Source organism: Maylandia zebra, linkage group LG16 (assembly GCF_041146795.1).
Source record: "Maylandia zebra isolate NMK-2024a linkage group LG16, Mzebra_GT3a, whole genome shotgun sequence".
Taxonomy (NCBI): Eukaryota; Metazoa; Chordata; class Actinopteri; order Cichliformes; family Cichlidae; genus Maylandia; species Maylandia zebra.
Genome location: NC_135182.1, coordinates 16,667,631 through 16,684,762, shown reverse-complemented (window position 1 = coordinate 16,684,762; position 17,132 = coordinate 16,667,631).

Genomic DNA, 17,132 nt, shown 5'->3' with positions numbered 1-17,132 from the left:
ATAGTCAAGTCTTCATCCATAGAGATTTTACATTACAATGCACCAACTGCACTTGAATCACAGGCACCAGATTTCAAGTAGACTTCTTAGAAGTACATCAGGAATGACTGCTTGGCCATCGTGTCTCTTGCTGTCCATGTCTGTCAGCAACGGGGAATAATCAGGCTTTAGATGTTAGAGGGTTAATAGTCTTGTCTCTTTCATTTGGTTTACTTTTTATAGCTTCACTGAAGTGTATAGCCAATATCAACTCATTTTGTCGACCTCACAATAATGGTTGACACTTTCTCAAGCCTGAATGAGTTATAACATTGCTCTTTGAAGTTTTAATGATCCTCGTCAAACCTCAAACCAGGCATTTGATCCCATTCGCTGGTGGAGTATCTTATTTTCATTCCTTTAAAAAAAAGAGAGACTTTGTCAGATGTTGTTGATGGTGATGATGATTCCAGGCTGTAAAAACCGACTTGACCAGAATGAACAGGAGGAAGTGTATAACAAAGGCGAGGAAGGAACCCTCATGTCTGTTTTTGTTAACATGGACAGGTTGTTAATCATGAAGCGTGACAGCACAGAAGTTGCAGGGCGGTTTTATAGTTTACTTCTCTGTGTGTCATGTCACAGGCATAACACACAGAGAAGTATGTTTTGAAGCAACATTTCACAACAACACCTAAATGTCATTAAACTTGTAGTTTTTCAGTTGGATTTTTCAGTTACTGCCTGCAGCCGCAGCAAAAATGGTGAAGAAGTATAAACAGGTGATGAAGGAGGAACAGATGTCTTAACAGAAGTGTCACCTTAAACACGCACTGATCTATCAGAACAATCAAGATTCATTGTGTTGTGTTGGTATTGGTCGTATCCAGATAGGATGTCCTTGTGCCGTCAGAACTGCTTTAATTTCTTGTAGCATAAATTCAACAAGGTGCTGGAAAATGGGATTTTCAGACTTCAGTCTGGGATTTTGTTCTGCATATTTCATGATAACATCCCATACTTGCGCTACATAGATGATGCTTATCTCGTGTTGCTCCGCATTCCATGAGTAATCTATGGGATTAAGCTCTGCTGACTGTGGAGGGCACTTGAGTTCAGTCAACATATTGCCATGTTCAAGAAACAATTTTGAGAATATTTGTGCTATTTGATATGGCTGATTTGTACACTGAGGTCATAAGGGTATTGCTGTAGCTCAGGAGGTAGAACAGGACTACCTGTTAGACTCATGGATTAACTTTCCATGATTGGAAAGTTAGTACCGGTAGTTTGATCCCCGGCTGCTCCAGTCTGCATGCCAAAGGATTCTTGAGCAAGACACTGAACCCCAAGTTGTTTTCTGATCTAAATGATAATAGAAATGCTAAAAAGATATACACAAACTAGTCTATTTACATGAGGGGTCTCGAACTCCAGGCTTCAAGGGCCGGTGTCCTGCAGGTTTTAGATGTGTCCGTGATCCAACACAGCTGATTTAAATGGCTAAATGACCTCCTCAACATGTCTTGAAATTCTCCAGAGGCTGGTAACGAACTAATCATGTGATTCAGGTGTGTTGACCAAGGGTGAGATCTAAAACCTGCAGGGCACCGGCCCTCGAGGCCTGGAGTTGGACACCCCTGATTTACATGGTCAGCATCAATCCTCAGACTGTGATATTGTGAAATGATGTTCATTTGGTTCTAAGAGTACCAAGGTATAAATTTACTGGGGAGCCAGTGCAAAACCAGTTTCATATGGGACATTTAAGAGGAGAAGATGGCGAGTAGAATTCTGTACCCCTTTTGTAAGTGATGATTTGCTCAGGCAAACAATAATGACTTAGTATAACTTAGGTGTGATGGAATAAAAGCATGTAATGTATAATTTCCCTTTCACAGTGATACACAATATACTTCTGCAAATAACAAAAACAAGACAATCAACGTGTTCAACAATACCTGTATCACCTTACAGTTGGGAGGAAAGAAGATCAAAGTCGGGATAGAGCCATGATTTCATGGTGTTTTCATACCAAACTCTGACTCAGCTACCCAAATGTTGGAAATCAATGTACTATTGTTCCATTGTGGTGAACCTTTGTGAATTGTAGGCTCAGTTTCCTGTCCTCAGTTAACAGGAATGCCATCAGTGTGGTCTTCTGCTGCTGTAGCCCATCTGCTTCAAGGTTTGAGGTGTTGTGCATTCAGTGATGGATTCTGCATATCTTGGTTATTAGAGCTACTGTTTCCTTCCTATCAGCCTGAAGCGGTCTGGCCTTTCACTTCTGACCTCTGACATCATCAAGGCATTCTCACCCTGAGAACTGCTGCTCACCAGATGTTTCCTCTTTTTTGTATCATTTCCCATAAATGGTCTAATTGCGGAATCAGTCCACTGATTTTGCCAGATATTACTTTGCACATCAACGTTTTCTTTTTCCATTCAATGATTAATAAAGAACACACAAGGAGCTTAGTTTTCTGTAAAGATTTTGAGTCATATTATGGGAGAAGGTAAAGGTCTGACCTTTAAAACAACCCACACGATAAACCAGCTAACAGCTGTAGAAAGATTGTTATTAGTAGGATAATGCAATGGTTGCACCTGCCTTTGTGCCCTATTGTTCATCTGAAAAGGGAAGTTCTCAAATATTTTTGTCTTTTAATCCGCCTACATTCACCAATACATTTTTGGCTTTTGTATTACTCTTGGTACACTTTCCAGTACAAAGAACACTGAAATTCGCTTGCACCAGCTTGCACTGATGAATGTCTCCAGTGACTGGCTCAGACGACACGTATTCATCCATGTAGGTTTGAGACCAGTTGAAAAAATAACCAAATGGCTGTTCCAGTTGGGTAATGTCCATGTTCATTTTCACTCAGACTCCAAAAACAATATCTATTATGCTTAATGTGAACCGTTTTTTGCCAACCCACGAGGCACAATAGCCACATTAATGAGGAACTACTCTTTAAATGTCAACTTGTGCACAACTTCTCAAAATGTCTACTATAATAACTTGAATAGCTGCCTTCACTTTTTAGCTTTGAAAATCATCGTCATCATAATCACCCCACAAAGTCGAAAAAGGACCAGGAGCTATTATATCTTCAATGAGGCCTGAGGAACCAAAACACCACATAACTAATTGCCTTCTTTATCTCACACTCCATTCATAGCTCTAATCTTCCACGTAGCACTCACCCCGCGCATTACGTTAATGTGCAGCGCTGCCATTGTTCTCGTCACTATGGAGACGCCACCCAGTACTCTGATTTGGAGGCTCATACATCAGCACAAGACTGGTGTGACACTACAGTAGAGAGAGATTAAAGGGAAGAGCATAGCACACACACACACACAGTGAAAGAGACTGTCAGCTGTGAGAGCTATGACGCACGTCGGGCTCCGTTAATATTGTGCAGCAGGCTTTGGCGTCTGTGTGAGCATTCCATTACAGGCATTACATTCCAATACTGGCTCACACTGAGCTGTGTGCTGAATTAGCCTCTCTCCCAGTCACAAACACACACTCAGGTTGCTCAAGTTCTTTTATGCTTTGTATGGTTTTTAATTACCAAATCCCTCACATCAAACAGTAAACTGACCCAAGCTTGTATCTCTGCCAAAGACCTCTAATGTTTGTCTGTGCACATGTTAACAGAGGAAGTCTAAACTCATCGTGTTGACGTGCTTCACATGTACATTCACCATCTGAACTACTGTAGTAATCTGCAGGGGGTTAATGAAAAGCTTAGGTTTTTGCTAGCGTTTGTGCGTGTGTCATTCTTTCTGTGCGTAAACAAAATAGCACACAATACAAAGTCTTGAATCAACTCTGACCTCTCCTTCAAGATCAAGATCCAGGTGAAAATACAGTATTATAGATCCATTTAAATGAAGTTTCCTACTGTTTTTGCTTGCGTTTGCAACATAGAGATATATACGGGGATTCTAACTATCACGTTGCCTTGCACCTCTGACCTTTTCTTCAAGGTCAAATAAGGTCAAACATTCCTAAAATGTCTTTTATTTTAAAAACTATCATTGAACTTCCACTGCCTTTGTCAATACTGACAACAATTAAGAAATCATGCAGCTATGAGGGCATTATAGTGCATCCAAATACCATGTCACATTTGACCTCTGACCTCACTTTTGCATTTCTCATCTGGCTTTCTTTCAAGCTGACCCCAAAGTGTCTTACATCTTTATAGAAGGTATTGTTGAGAGAAAGAAGAAGCTGCCTATACTTAGAAATATACTGTAGTACAGGGGTGGGCAATTCCAGACCTCGAGGGCTGGTGTCCTGCAAGTTTTAGATCTCACCTTGGGTCAACACACCTAAATCACATGATTAGTTTGTTACCAGGCCTCTGGAGAACTGCAGGATATGTTGAGGAGCTAATTTAGCCATTTAAATCAGCTGTGTTGGTTCAAGGACACATCTAAAACCTGCAGGGACACCGGCCCTCGAGGCCTGGAGTTGCCCACCCCTGCTGTAGTATAATAAGTTCCAGGTATTCATGTCCAGTTATCTACAAATCAATACCTGTTATTCATTACCTACTCCTACATAATGTTTGTGTAATCAGAGCAAACATCAGTCATGCTACCCTTATCTGATTTTGACTACACTGAAAACGTATTATGGTATGTTTGAAAACAAAACAAAAAGCAAAATAAATTCTGCTTCCTTAAAAGTAAATACTACCCAGAGAGTGAGCAGCCTGGGTGAAAGTTTGCACTTTCTTTAGTTTAGTTGTTAGTATTTGCTAACTAGAGCCTCAACACATGACATATTACTGTGTCCTTACTTATTAAACAAATCTGAGCCGAAACGCCAAATTGAAGCGCTTCCCGTGATTCAGTAGCTTGTAGAACCACCTTTAGCAGCAATGATTTGGAGTAATTGTTTTCTTTTTAAATTTATCGGTCTGTCATGTCATTACAGAGGAATTTTGGCTCACTCTTCTTTGCGAAGTTGTTTCAGTTCATTGAGCTTTACAGGCATTCATTTAAGCACAGCTCTTTAAATGTCTAGCCACAGGACTGACTGGGCTGTTGCAACACCTTTATTCTTTTCTTTTTCAGCCATTCTGTTATAGTTTCTGCTGTGTTTTTGGATCATTGTCCTGTAGCTACACCTAGCTAAGCTTCTTCTGGCAAAAAGATGGCCTCACATCTCACATACGGTTGACTCAATGACTGCAATGTGCTCAGATCCTGTGCACAACGAACCCAAATCATCACTCTTCCAACCACTGTGCTGATAGTTGGGGTTTGCAGGCTCTCTGGGTTTTTTGCAGTTTCTCTGAGCATTGCACAATCTGACCCGGGGGTGACTTCACTGGGACGTCCTCTCCTGGGAGGGCAACTGTCTTGAATGTTTTCCACTTTCTGTAGAATGATGAATGATCTTATAACCCTTCCAATCGCTGCTGATGTCTTTCCCCAGTGACACTGAGTTTCCACACACCGGCCAGTAAACAAATAAAACTTTTAATCGACGTGCTCGCAATAGCTGATGATCACATAATCAAGTGCATTTGATTACCAGCACTCAGCTGCTACTTACTGGCCTATGAAAACAGTAAGTGTGGGCTTAGCTTTTCATGCACTGCTTTAAAATACTTTGCATTTTGGCTTAATTTGTGTTTAATAGAATACTGACACAGTGTAATATATATGACTTTTATTATGCTTTAACATATTAAACCTTAGTAGTGGGTGTACTTTCATTCTGTACACCTATTAACCACTTTACTATTGTAAAGCATATCAAACATTGCTAAACATTGGGGTGGCTGTAGCTCAGGTGGCAGAGCAGGTCGACTCAATGACTGCTCTGCCTTCTCTAATCAGAAGGTCGGTGGTTCGATCCCAGGCTGCCTCCTGGCTGCATGCTAAATATCCTTGGGCAAGATACTAACCCCATGTTTGCCTACTGGTGGTGGTCAGAGGGCCCGGTGGCGCCAGTGTCCGGCAGCCTCACCTCTGTCAGTGCGCCCCAGGGCAGCTGTGGCTACAATGTAGCTTTCTATCGCCTGTGTGTGAATGGGTGAATGACTGAATGTAGTGTGAAGCGCTTTGGGGTCCTTAGGGACTAGAAAAGCGCTATACAAATGCGCAAATGCACCCAAAATGTCCTTAGGTGTCGGTATCACAGCAGTAATGTGGTCTTGTGTTGGAGTTTTTGAATCTTTTTTCCCAGTCAGTGTTTATTTTCACTTTCACTACCTCTTTGTTTACGGTGTGACCCATCAACCCTTTTCATTGAAAAAGAAAACTCATGAGAATACCCCAGGCTTCTAAATGTGGTCCCCCAAACAAATATGCTTGTGAGATGAATTGGTAATGACACCACAGTAAAGTGATAAATAGTGATTGTGATAAAACAGTCCCAGTAAAAACCACATGATGTGTTGTGCATCATGTGATTCACTGCATTCTTTGACCTTTTGTCCGGTTTATTTAATTCTCTATTGAGTAATTTCCTACTCCGGCAGTTTCGTCTTTCTCTGCAAGGACTTTACGTAAGAGAAACGATGAGGAAATCGATAAACAGAGTCACACTGACTTGCTGCACCTCGTGTTCATGTCATGACACAGGAGTGTCAGAAGTTGTGCTTCTGTGGAAACTTGGAGGACTTGAGGTCAGATAGCGAGTGCGTCAATGAGACTCCTGCTCCTGTTACACCTGGCGTGTAACACCAGAAGCATCGTAACGCATGTACGCATCATGGGTATCATCAATGCTTGTCACCTGCCATCCCCAGCGCCACACTGCTGCACAAAGAGGCCTGTCTGTAGTCTCTGAAGCGGTCAGACCAATAGGACTTATGATGGAATTAACCCTATAAACTCTATAAAGTGCAGCATAGTGGTGCCATGGAAGACGTTAGCATTGTTGCCTCACATCAGTAAGGTCTTGGTTTTGTGTGGAGTCTACATGTTCTCCCTGTACCTTGTAAGTCTGTAAGGTTAACTGGCAATGCCCATAAGTGTGAATGTCAGCAAGAATAGTTCTCTGGTGACCTGTACTCACCTAAGACACTGACAGCTGAGACAAACTTAAACTCAACCCCGAACCTGAATTTGTTGAGCAGAAGGAAATGGATGAATGTAAGCTGTCATAGTTCTGAAAAACTGTGTGCAAAAGGTTGCGCAATGGCCTCGGTTAGCATGTTAAGTTTTAACTTTCGTGACAGTACCACTCGAAAAACACTAAATAAGTATGGCTTGTTTGCGATGGTTACCAAGGGAAAACTTCTTCTACATACAAAGAATGTGGCAGCACAGCTTAGGCTTGGAAAAGTTACATTTGAACTCCTGACTTTTCCCCTAGTGACAGATTTGTATTTGTAACATGTCACTGTTGGATCATTTGTCTTGAAATTTAGTTCAAACAGCAATCTTTTACCCAGAATAATATTATAATGACTTTCTTCTTTTCTTGGAGTTCCTACCACATTTTAAAATTTTTATTATTTTGTCAAATTGTATATAAAATGTTATTTCTGTCAGTTCCTCTATTTCTTTTAGGATTTGTATCGGTGATTTGTTTTTTGAAGATAGTATTAATTAGCAAAGAAATATTACGTTTTACACATTAGCCATTTGCCACTGTGTACAAGGGCATAAAACTCAGAATCATTGTTTTGCACAGCCACAAAGAGCTGCTGTAGATGCTTATGTTCGTATACTTTCTTACATAGACTGGCTATGCGCATAAAGCCACGTGAAATGTGGTTCCTTCGAAGACCGAGAAGTGCGAGGCTGTGAAATGGGACGGTCTAGCCTTAAGATTTGCGTCACCAGTTTAATAAACTCAGCCGTCTGCTCCTTGCTCCCTAAAATATAGGGAGCATTTGTTTGTTTTCATTTGTTGTTTGAGTGCCTGTTTTCATTGTGGAAGAATGTCATATTTTCTATGGCCAGAGGTTCAATAAGTTTTAAATTTACACCAATTACAGGGGTGATAGTGCAGCAGTTGTGGATAAATGCAATTCTTTTCCAGTGTTAAATTAACACTGGAGAGTGTCTATATGGGTCCACACCTCTGAGTGTTAAATACAACACTGTTGTACCTGTTGAGTGTTAAATTAACACTTTTGACAGTGTTATATGTTTAATTTAACACTCAACAGTGTTGTATTTAACACTCAGAGGTGTGGACCCATATAGACACTCTCCAGTGTTAATTTAACACTGGAGATTTTGCTGTGTGTTGTCTTTTAAGTTTAAGACTTCACTAGCATTCCCCTTGCTCTTAGGGTGAACTATCCAAAAGTAGACTGTTTTAGCACATACTGTGAAATAAAAAAAGATGGAGATAATTTCTGAAATGTAAATCCAGAGCTAAAGTGCCTTAAACCCATATTCCAGGGATGTCAAACTCATTTTACATCACGGACCAGTTACAGCCCACTCTGATCTTAAGTGAGCCAGACCATTGAAGCTCCCTTTCTACAGCAGATTGTAAAAAAAACATGAACTTTTCCATTATTTAAATTTTTATCTATTACCTAATTACTTTGGGGCAGCATGAATGGCCATGTGTGAGGTCTTTATCAGTAAAAGTAAAGAGTTTCTACTTATGAAAATAGAAATAGTCCAAAATTTTCCTTTCAAATTTAGCTTTAGTTTAATTAATTTTTAATTTTTAATTAATCTAGCTTTCCTTCAAATTTAACAAAGCTTTCCAGAGGGTCTAGATTGCAGTCTTTCTTTGCTTCTAGGCCTCATCTGTTGAACCCCCACCATATTATTTCCAGTAGTAAGAGAGTCAATCATGGGGGGCGACTCCTGTAGATGAAAAAAGAAGTCACATTTCTACAGAGGTCGATGGAACACCCCCCCCCCCCCCCCCCCCCCCCCCCCCCGACCTTACACACACAACACAGACATCACATGGGGATACAGGTCGGAGATCGGTAGCGTTACAGAAAAAAACAACAACACTGAAATATGCACTACAATGGGAAAGTACAAGAGGAAAAAAGACACCTCTACTCATGCTGGGCTCCTGGGAGGTCAGCATGAGAACAGGAAACAAAAAAACTCCTGTGCACAAAAAAGCACATAAATGTCCACAGCACAACATTATGGAACACGTGACAAGCCACAGGGTCGGGTGGGCTGTGAGGAGTAATCCGAAGCAAACACAGCAGCCATCCTGCCCAGCGCTACCATTCCAACGCGGGCTCAGACCCGCCGTGTTCCCCAGGAGGGAACAAGCATCGAAGGCGTTTGGAAAGGGAGGGGAGATGAGTGTGTGCATATCAGTGTATATGTATGTGTGTGCGTGTCCAGAGTTCAGCTGGGACAGTGTCCTTCGCCCTGCCAGGCTAAGTAAACAGTCTTCCAGCCAACCCAGGTGGCCTTGCACAGAATGGGAAGGAACAGACTAAACACAGTCGTTATCAGGGAGTTTTTGTTCGGCTCCAGCCTTGAGACCGCAGCTGGCGCTGAAAGGGTATCCGCATGAAGTGATGGTGCTTTTTACTTTAGTGCGAACAGCTCATATGAATTTCAAAGCTGTTCTAACAGTCCAACACTGGTCTCTCAATCTCCCGTTGGAGAGCCGTGAGCTTCTCCATGATGCTATCAAACTTGCGCTCTGTGATGTTGTCATTCTTGTGCTCAAAGAGCCGATTCTGAGAACTCACGACCACAATGAGCCTCCCAAGATGTAATCCAATTTGCGCTCAGAGGTGTTATTCCGAGCGAGCCCTTCCAAGATTTAATCCAGTCTGCACTCAGAGATTTTATTCTGAGTATTCACAGCAGCCGTAGCCTCTCCAAGATCTTATCCGTGCTGCACTCAATGAACCCATTTTGAGAAACTCACGCCTCTTCCCATCGTTTCAATCCCAGCGGGCAGCCTTGTGGGGGTTTGAACAGCCGGTTCCGCTTTCTTAATTCTTCGATAAGTCAGGGCCAAGCCAGCTCCGATCAGCCAGAACCCTGTTACCATGGTTCCGAAAAGGTAGATATCTTCAGCACTCAGGCTCACCCAAGCCCAAACTTCTCGTTGAGAAAGGGGTGTCAATTGCATTCAGGGACCAGTTGATCAAATCCATAATTCCTCTTTTAGGTTTTAGAGAACAGAGAGTGTTCCAGGGAAAAGTAATACAAAAAACACGAGACTAGACAAGGACATAAGAGGCTAAGCAGGAAAGCTAAGGGAGAGGAGGAGGAGGAGAAAAGTGCGACCGCCTTCGTTAAGAGCAAGAGCAGAAATACTTCCTCAATAACTTTAGCAAACATTTTCCTAATGAGGTTGAGGACCAAATCACAAGTTTCAAGATGTGTTAAGTACAGCATAATGTACATTTTGTAAACTATGGTCCCATTAGAGTCAAATAAAGGACGGTAGGGCAGGGTACACTTTAAGGAAGGCCTACCTCTAATCTACAATCTGCATGTTTTGCTGTGGATTATTTGCCACGGTTTGTGCATCACAACACACTGAACCTTAATGCAGGTCATATTTAATGTTTCATATACTCTTCCCTCAACTTCAACCTCAAAACAAATTTGTGTGCTGGTGGAAGAACAATGTTTTTGATTAGAGCTCCCAGTAAGAAACACTTTAGCTCAAAGTGCATGCAGTGATCCTCACGTTTCACATGACTTTGTGCGTGCTACTGTGATTTTTGCTCTTTGTTGGTGCGTATTATAACAGTTTAATTATATATAATATAATATAATAAAAAGCCACGCGAAAATGAGTATATGCTTGCTCCAAACCAAATAATTACAAATGAACTCCAACTATTTAGTTATTATTATCATGGAGCACAGTAGCCCGCCACGCACCCTCTCCACTCGTTGCCCGGCTGCTTGTGTGTCTTTGTGTGTCACCTTTCCGTCTTTCTGTCTGTCACCCCCTGGGCTGCAGCAAACGCATGAAGTCATCGTCCTGTGCTGACGTCAGCTACGCCAGCTTCACAATAGAGCCAACAGTCTGCAAGATGTTTACAAGTCTGCCTTTCATTTCTCAGAACTGTTGGTTATACAAGACTGCAGAGATTGTGTGTGCGTATGACACAGAGAGAGTGTGTGAGCCTCTTTAAATGGGTCATGTGTGTTTGTGCAGCCGCACAGAGGGCAGGGAGGTGGGTTGAGCACGGGGGCAAGGGTTGGCATTAGTGGAACTGATTGTTTGAGACAAAAAGCCCAGCAGTCATGAGGCTCTGTTGTATTTGTCAAGGTAATTAAGTCTGAGCTGAGAGATTTGAGGCATTTGCTTGTCTTTTTCCATTTGCTCCATTTTTTTTCATTTCCTCGTCGACCGCTGTATGTTCAGTGTCACATAGCCAGATCCTTGCAGAGGATTTTAAAGGTGACTGTGTGACACTTTTTTAAATCCTCTGCCTTGCTGTGCGCCTGTATTTAAAAAACTCAGCTCCCACCTCAGCTGGAGAAAGTTATTTCATGACATCAACCCCAGTGACAGGAGCGAGGGGAAGTGATCGCATATCCTGTTGATGTTCAGTTTGCGTTTCACTTAGTGGACAAAATCACAAATTAGTCCACGATTTCACTGGACAAACACCTGCCTGGAAAATGCCAGGTCCTTAACAAAGGAGAACAAGGAAGCTGGCAGGCTAGTCAGGAAGTTTACTCACCGTTTCCACTGAAGTTATTCTCTCTAGCCTGTACAAAAAACCACTGGGCTGTGAAAATGCAGGCCCGACAGCAGCTCCCGGGGGGCATCGAGCGGGAAAACCCTCTCACTCAGACGCAGTCGGGAGGCATTGACGTAAGAGCGGAACGGACACATGGGAGGATGGGGGCTCCCAAAATGGAAAAAGCTCCCAAGTTTGAACAACAACGAGCATCTTCCTTGGCATCTAACACAAACCCACACAAACCTTTATTTACATGTACACACAGCTTTTGTGCAGGTATTTGTCTTTAATTTTTTCCCCACTGAGATCTAATATTTGCTGCATCAAATCAATTGTACGCCACGCAGCCTGCTGCACAGCTCCTGGCGTGTTTAATAGCGGTCCTGCATGAGAGCAGACACATGCTGCAGAGGGATCTCACTCAGGCGGAACCAAGCTTATAGATCCCTGCGTCTGAGCTGTGTTGGTGAAAACAGAAACCACTGACGTTACATAAGCCCGTGGTAGCCAAGGTGACTGATAGCAAGCGGCACAGAATGAGGTTACTGATAAACTTTAAGAGGCACTGCAGCCAGTATTTTTAGTGCCGGTCCTTCAAATGTCAGTGTTATGGGGTCAACGGCATGAGGAGGAAAAAAGGAATATAAAGAGCCTCTGATACTATCTGCAGTTTTTCACGGGTTTTCTTTTCTTTCTTTAGTCTTTGATGATCTTTAGGCGTTCTCTACACTTATTTACAAAAACATTATCTTCTATGGAGTGGAAGATATATGCATCCGGTTATTTTATTACAAAAAATATCTATATTTTCTGAGTAACAGCAAATGCTAACTACCAAGAGTTAAGAGGGCATGCTTCTAATGGGCACATTGAAAACAACAAGTAACTGGTTGTAAAAGTAAGGTTAGAATTAATTAAGAGAAGTCTACTGGTCTTTATTAACATGCAAGTAAAGCCTATGTTTGCACAGCTGCATCTGAATAAATCCTCAAGACTTCTGGAGGGATTAGACTAAAATGGAGATGTCAAAACGCATGGCACCACATTTGGTGAAAAACAACCACAGCATATCAGCACAAACACCTTGTACCAACTGTCAAGCACGGTGGAGGATGGGTGATGTCACTGAGGTGGCCACGAACTGCTGTACACCAAAGTCTTCTAGAGTCAAATGTGAAACCATCTGTCCCGCAGCTTAAGGTTGGCTGAAACTGGTTCATGCTTCTAACAAAACCTACAACAGAATAGTTACAAAAGCAAAAAATCAAAGTACTTAGTTTTTTACAGCACTGTGTAGAGTTATGGAAAGAGTTTTTCACATGACCGAGTAATTAGTGGCTGACCCTCTCTACAATCAGAGCTACAGACACTTTGATATATTAGAAAATCTACTTTCTGTATGCCTTGCAAGTTTCACTGAATTAACTACAAAACAAGCTAAAAATACATGTCAGGGAAATGGAAACGTAAAAGGAGTTCTGATGACAGTTTCATCCTAATCTTAAGTTTTATTTCTTATACCACAGAAAATCCAATAGGTCTGCCCACTTAACCCTAAATAAAAACTGATCAAGCAAAAACTGGGAGTGCCTCGGTTGATTCTGACCACACTGAGAGTTTATAAGAAATGTAGCTTAATCAGCTAACTGTAGTTTATGGAAATCTTTAAAAAGAATCAACAAGCTGCTGATCACACATGAATGCATTTTGCTCAGGAGGACAGCAAGCATGACGAAACTGCAGCGGTGACTGTAAATGAGCAATGGAAACCATTTATTTAAATAACAGGTAGAAACGAAGCTTAAAACTGACTAAAGCACATATTGCGAATATACACTCTGACGTAATGAGGGCTGAGAATAATCTGTTAATGGACGTTTGATTTAAACCCTTTTTTTTTTAAAAAGAAAATTCTGGAGCACTGTGACCCTCCTATGAAGTGCTCCACTGCGTTACCTGACAGGCACGGCTGGCTTACAAAGATGTTTTTAATACTGGCCCTTGCATGTCATAAAGTATTGAAAAGCTGCAGCGACTACTGGCCCGAACTCTGGGTTTCGTAGCAGAAAAGCCTGTCCCCTGAGAGACACCTACACACAGCCCGGAGAGCAGTGTCTGTCTGGACGAGCTGACACGGCAGCAGCACAGGCTGACTCACAGCAGCTCTACGCTCCATCTAATGCACCACCTCTGCCTTTCACTGCACATCAGCATCAAACTCCTCTCAGAGGCACGGCGGGGTTTTTGTGCTCGCGTACGTGTGTGTCTCTGTGCCAGTGATCTTCTGCACTTGTGCTTCTTTGCCCCAGTAATCTTTTTCTTTAGATACTCTGTGCACTCTCGACACTGTTACATTAGAAGGAAAGAGAAAGCGCTGAAAGTGTTCCCACCCATCATTTTTACAATTCCACATTTAGCTTGGCAGGCAGATCATGGGTGTGTGTGTGCTCCAAGAACATGACTGTGCCGGTTTGTATCATCCCTCTTTTTAATAAAGATGCTGCTAAAACTACAACTGAGAGGGCCAGACCAGATTAAACACGGAGCTTCTTTGTGCATAAAGGTTACTGCACAATTGTTCATCAGTTTATTTTCTGGGTTTGTACTGCAAGGTAAGCCCTGCCCACTCTGCTGCCTCACCCCCTCAAATTCTTCCAAAGGGACATGAGCCAGCTGTGAGACATAATCTCGCCAGCGTGTCCTGCGTCTGCCTCTGGGTCTCCTCCCAGTTAGACATGCCTGAACTACCTCACATGGGAGGCAACCTGAAGGCATCCTGTCAGATGTCTAAACCTCCTCAACTGACTCCTTTTGATGTGCAAGAGTTCCTCCCAAATGACTGAGCTCCTCACCCCGTCTCTAAGGGTCAGCCCAGAAACCCTTTAGAAGAAGCTCATTTCCGACGCTTGTATCTGCAATCGCATTCTTTCGGTCACTACGCACGGCTTGTGGCCACAGGCGAGGAGGGGAATGTAGATCAACCAGTTAATCAACAGCTTCATCTTTAGTGCAGCAGCTGCAATGATACCAGTCAGTCCGTTAATCTCTTGCCCCACTCGTGATCAACACCCAAACGAGGTGAGAACTCCCGAGCCCGGGGTGAAAAGGGTCACTCCACCTTTCTCAGGCTGTGAACCGTGACCTCAGACTTGGAAGCGTTAATTCTCAACCCAGCCACGTCGTATTCGGCTGCAAACCGAGCCAGTGCAACGTGAAGGTCAACATATCATCTTAAAAAAGCAAATATGTGATACTGAGACCACAGAACCGGATACCCTCCACCCCTCGGCCGCTCCTGGAAAATACTGTACATAAAACTTATGAGCAGACGGCGACAAAGGACAGATCTACCTAAGGAACGGAAAGTGCTTGCAAATTATGATTATGGCGTAATGGTAATCTGGACCCACTTTACCAGCTTGTGGGCCAGATGTTGCTTATGCCAATCTTGCTATAGAGAACCATGTTTGTGCACCGAAGCCCTGAACTTTATAAGAGATCACCTGAACAGAGTTGCATGGAGAAATGTGCACAGTAGCTAATCTTTGACTTGTACAAGCTCCCTTGTACAAAGTGTGCTTTCCTCTAAAGCGCACAGAACAATAGGGAGAACAGATGAAGAAGAAGATTCCTGTTTTGTGCCACATTTTAATAATTTCCCACTTTGATTCTCCCATTTCTGTCTGGAGTTCGTGTGATAAAAACAAGTTAAGACTGACTTTGTGCATTTCTCTGGTTCACAGATAGGTCCGAGCTGTCGTGTCTGTTTCACCACTGCAGCTTTGTTTGGCTTTTTATGAATTTATATCTTCTTGATTATACTTTAATCTTATGTATTAAGACCTAATTCTCTCCTTTACATGCTTTTAACAGCTTAAAGAATTATATATGTGCTGTAAATAAATGATATCAGGCATATTCAGTGTAGCAGGGATTCTTTAGCTTCTGGTTTATTCCCATCTTTGACGTCAGCACTCTGTATGCTATATCTGTGCTGTGATTCATTTCCCAAGGTAACATCCAGCCTTAAGAATTACTCCAAAAATGTCATTAATTACTCATTAAAGGTTACTCACTGAAAAACAAATGATATTACTAGTTACTCATAAGCAAAACCACCTAATTACACAAAGTCATCCTTTGTTAATCGCCCAGCAAACAGGTTCACGCATGTTCGTGCCAATTATGTGCAAAATAGGTGAGGCAAAGTGGGCGAAATAGGTGACTCCCAGCTTATTAACAGTGGCTAACGTCACCAACCAAGTTAAACATATTAAACCTTTTGTATCTTCAAACCCAGAGATTGAAGAGATGATGCAAATGAAGCCTATTTGCATGAGAATGGGGCTGAGTTTGGTACATGCACTGGACAGATCAGTCTGTACTACCATGATTAAAATGGATGCTGTATTTATTGTGTTTCCATGCTGCTTCTAATTTATTGCATTTGAGACTTTTAAGTCATTGTCCACCAGATGCTGTTCTGTTGTTTTCAATAAATTGCATGCGTAAAAAAATGTTTTGTCTCACTCCCATTTCTTCTTGTTGCATGTTGAAGCTCTACTTGGAACCTTGTTAAGATCCAACCATGCAAAATATGACTTTTTGCCATTTTTCAAGTGGTCTTAGACTTTTGATCAGGACTGCATTTTATTAATATCAAATTCAGGGTCACAGGGGCCTAAAGGGTCACAGGGGGCTATATATATATTGGGGTTCACAGTGGGTTCTCCCAGATGTTTGGGGATAGTGTTGTGTAAAAACAAATCTATATGGGTAGATGTGTGCAGCTTTTTATCTTTCGAGGTCATATTGGACTGTGATGCCCTCCAGGCACAGTGGTCATTAAGAACTTTAGGTTGTATTGATGTAAATGATTAAGAAATCTCAGTTCTTCAGGATTCAGCTGCTTGGAGAGAAATCACAGCATGAACAGCAGGTGAGGGATTCAACATTCAGTCTCTCCAAAGGGACTTTGTCAAAACATATGGGAAACAATAAACAGATTCTGGCAACCAGCACAACTGTAAACTGTATCCCTCCCAATAAAATGCAAAGGTTAGCCTCAAACTGCTACACTTTCCCTGAGGGGCCTGAGTGTGACGCACAACAGAAATCAGAGCAAACGGCTGCTCTACCCTCCATTCATTTGACTTTTTTTCCTCTCTTTGATTCAGTAATTCTTTGGCTATCTGCTTGTCAATCAGTATACATTCCAGCTGTGTGTGCAGGGCTAAAATACTTTAGCCACTACACAGTGTGGCAAAAGCACGACGAGTCGCAGCAGGGGTCTTTCGTCATTTCGTTGGACGACGAATTTCTGATTTATATGTTTTGACGGAGGAATGACGCAGAATGAGAAAGTTAAAACTAGGACATGGTTTCTTCCTGTCAGCTATGTCTGCTCTTACTTCGCAGTCTATAATAAAAACCTCTCACACTCTTTTCCACTGGGCTGCGTTCCTCCTGGCCAGAGTGGCATTTCCTAACAGGAATCCCGGGACTCCT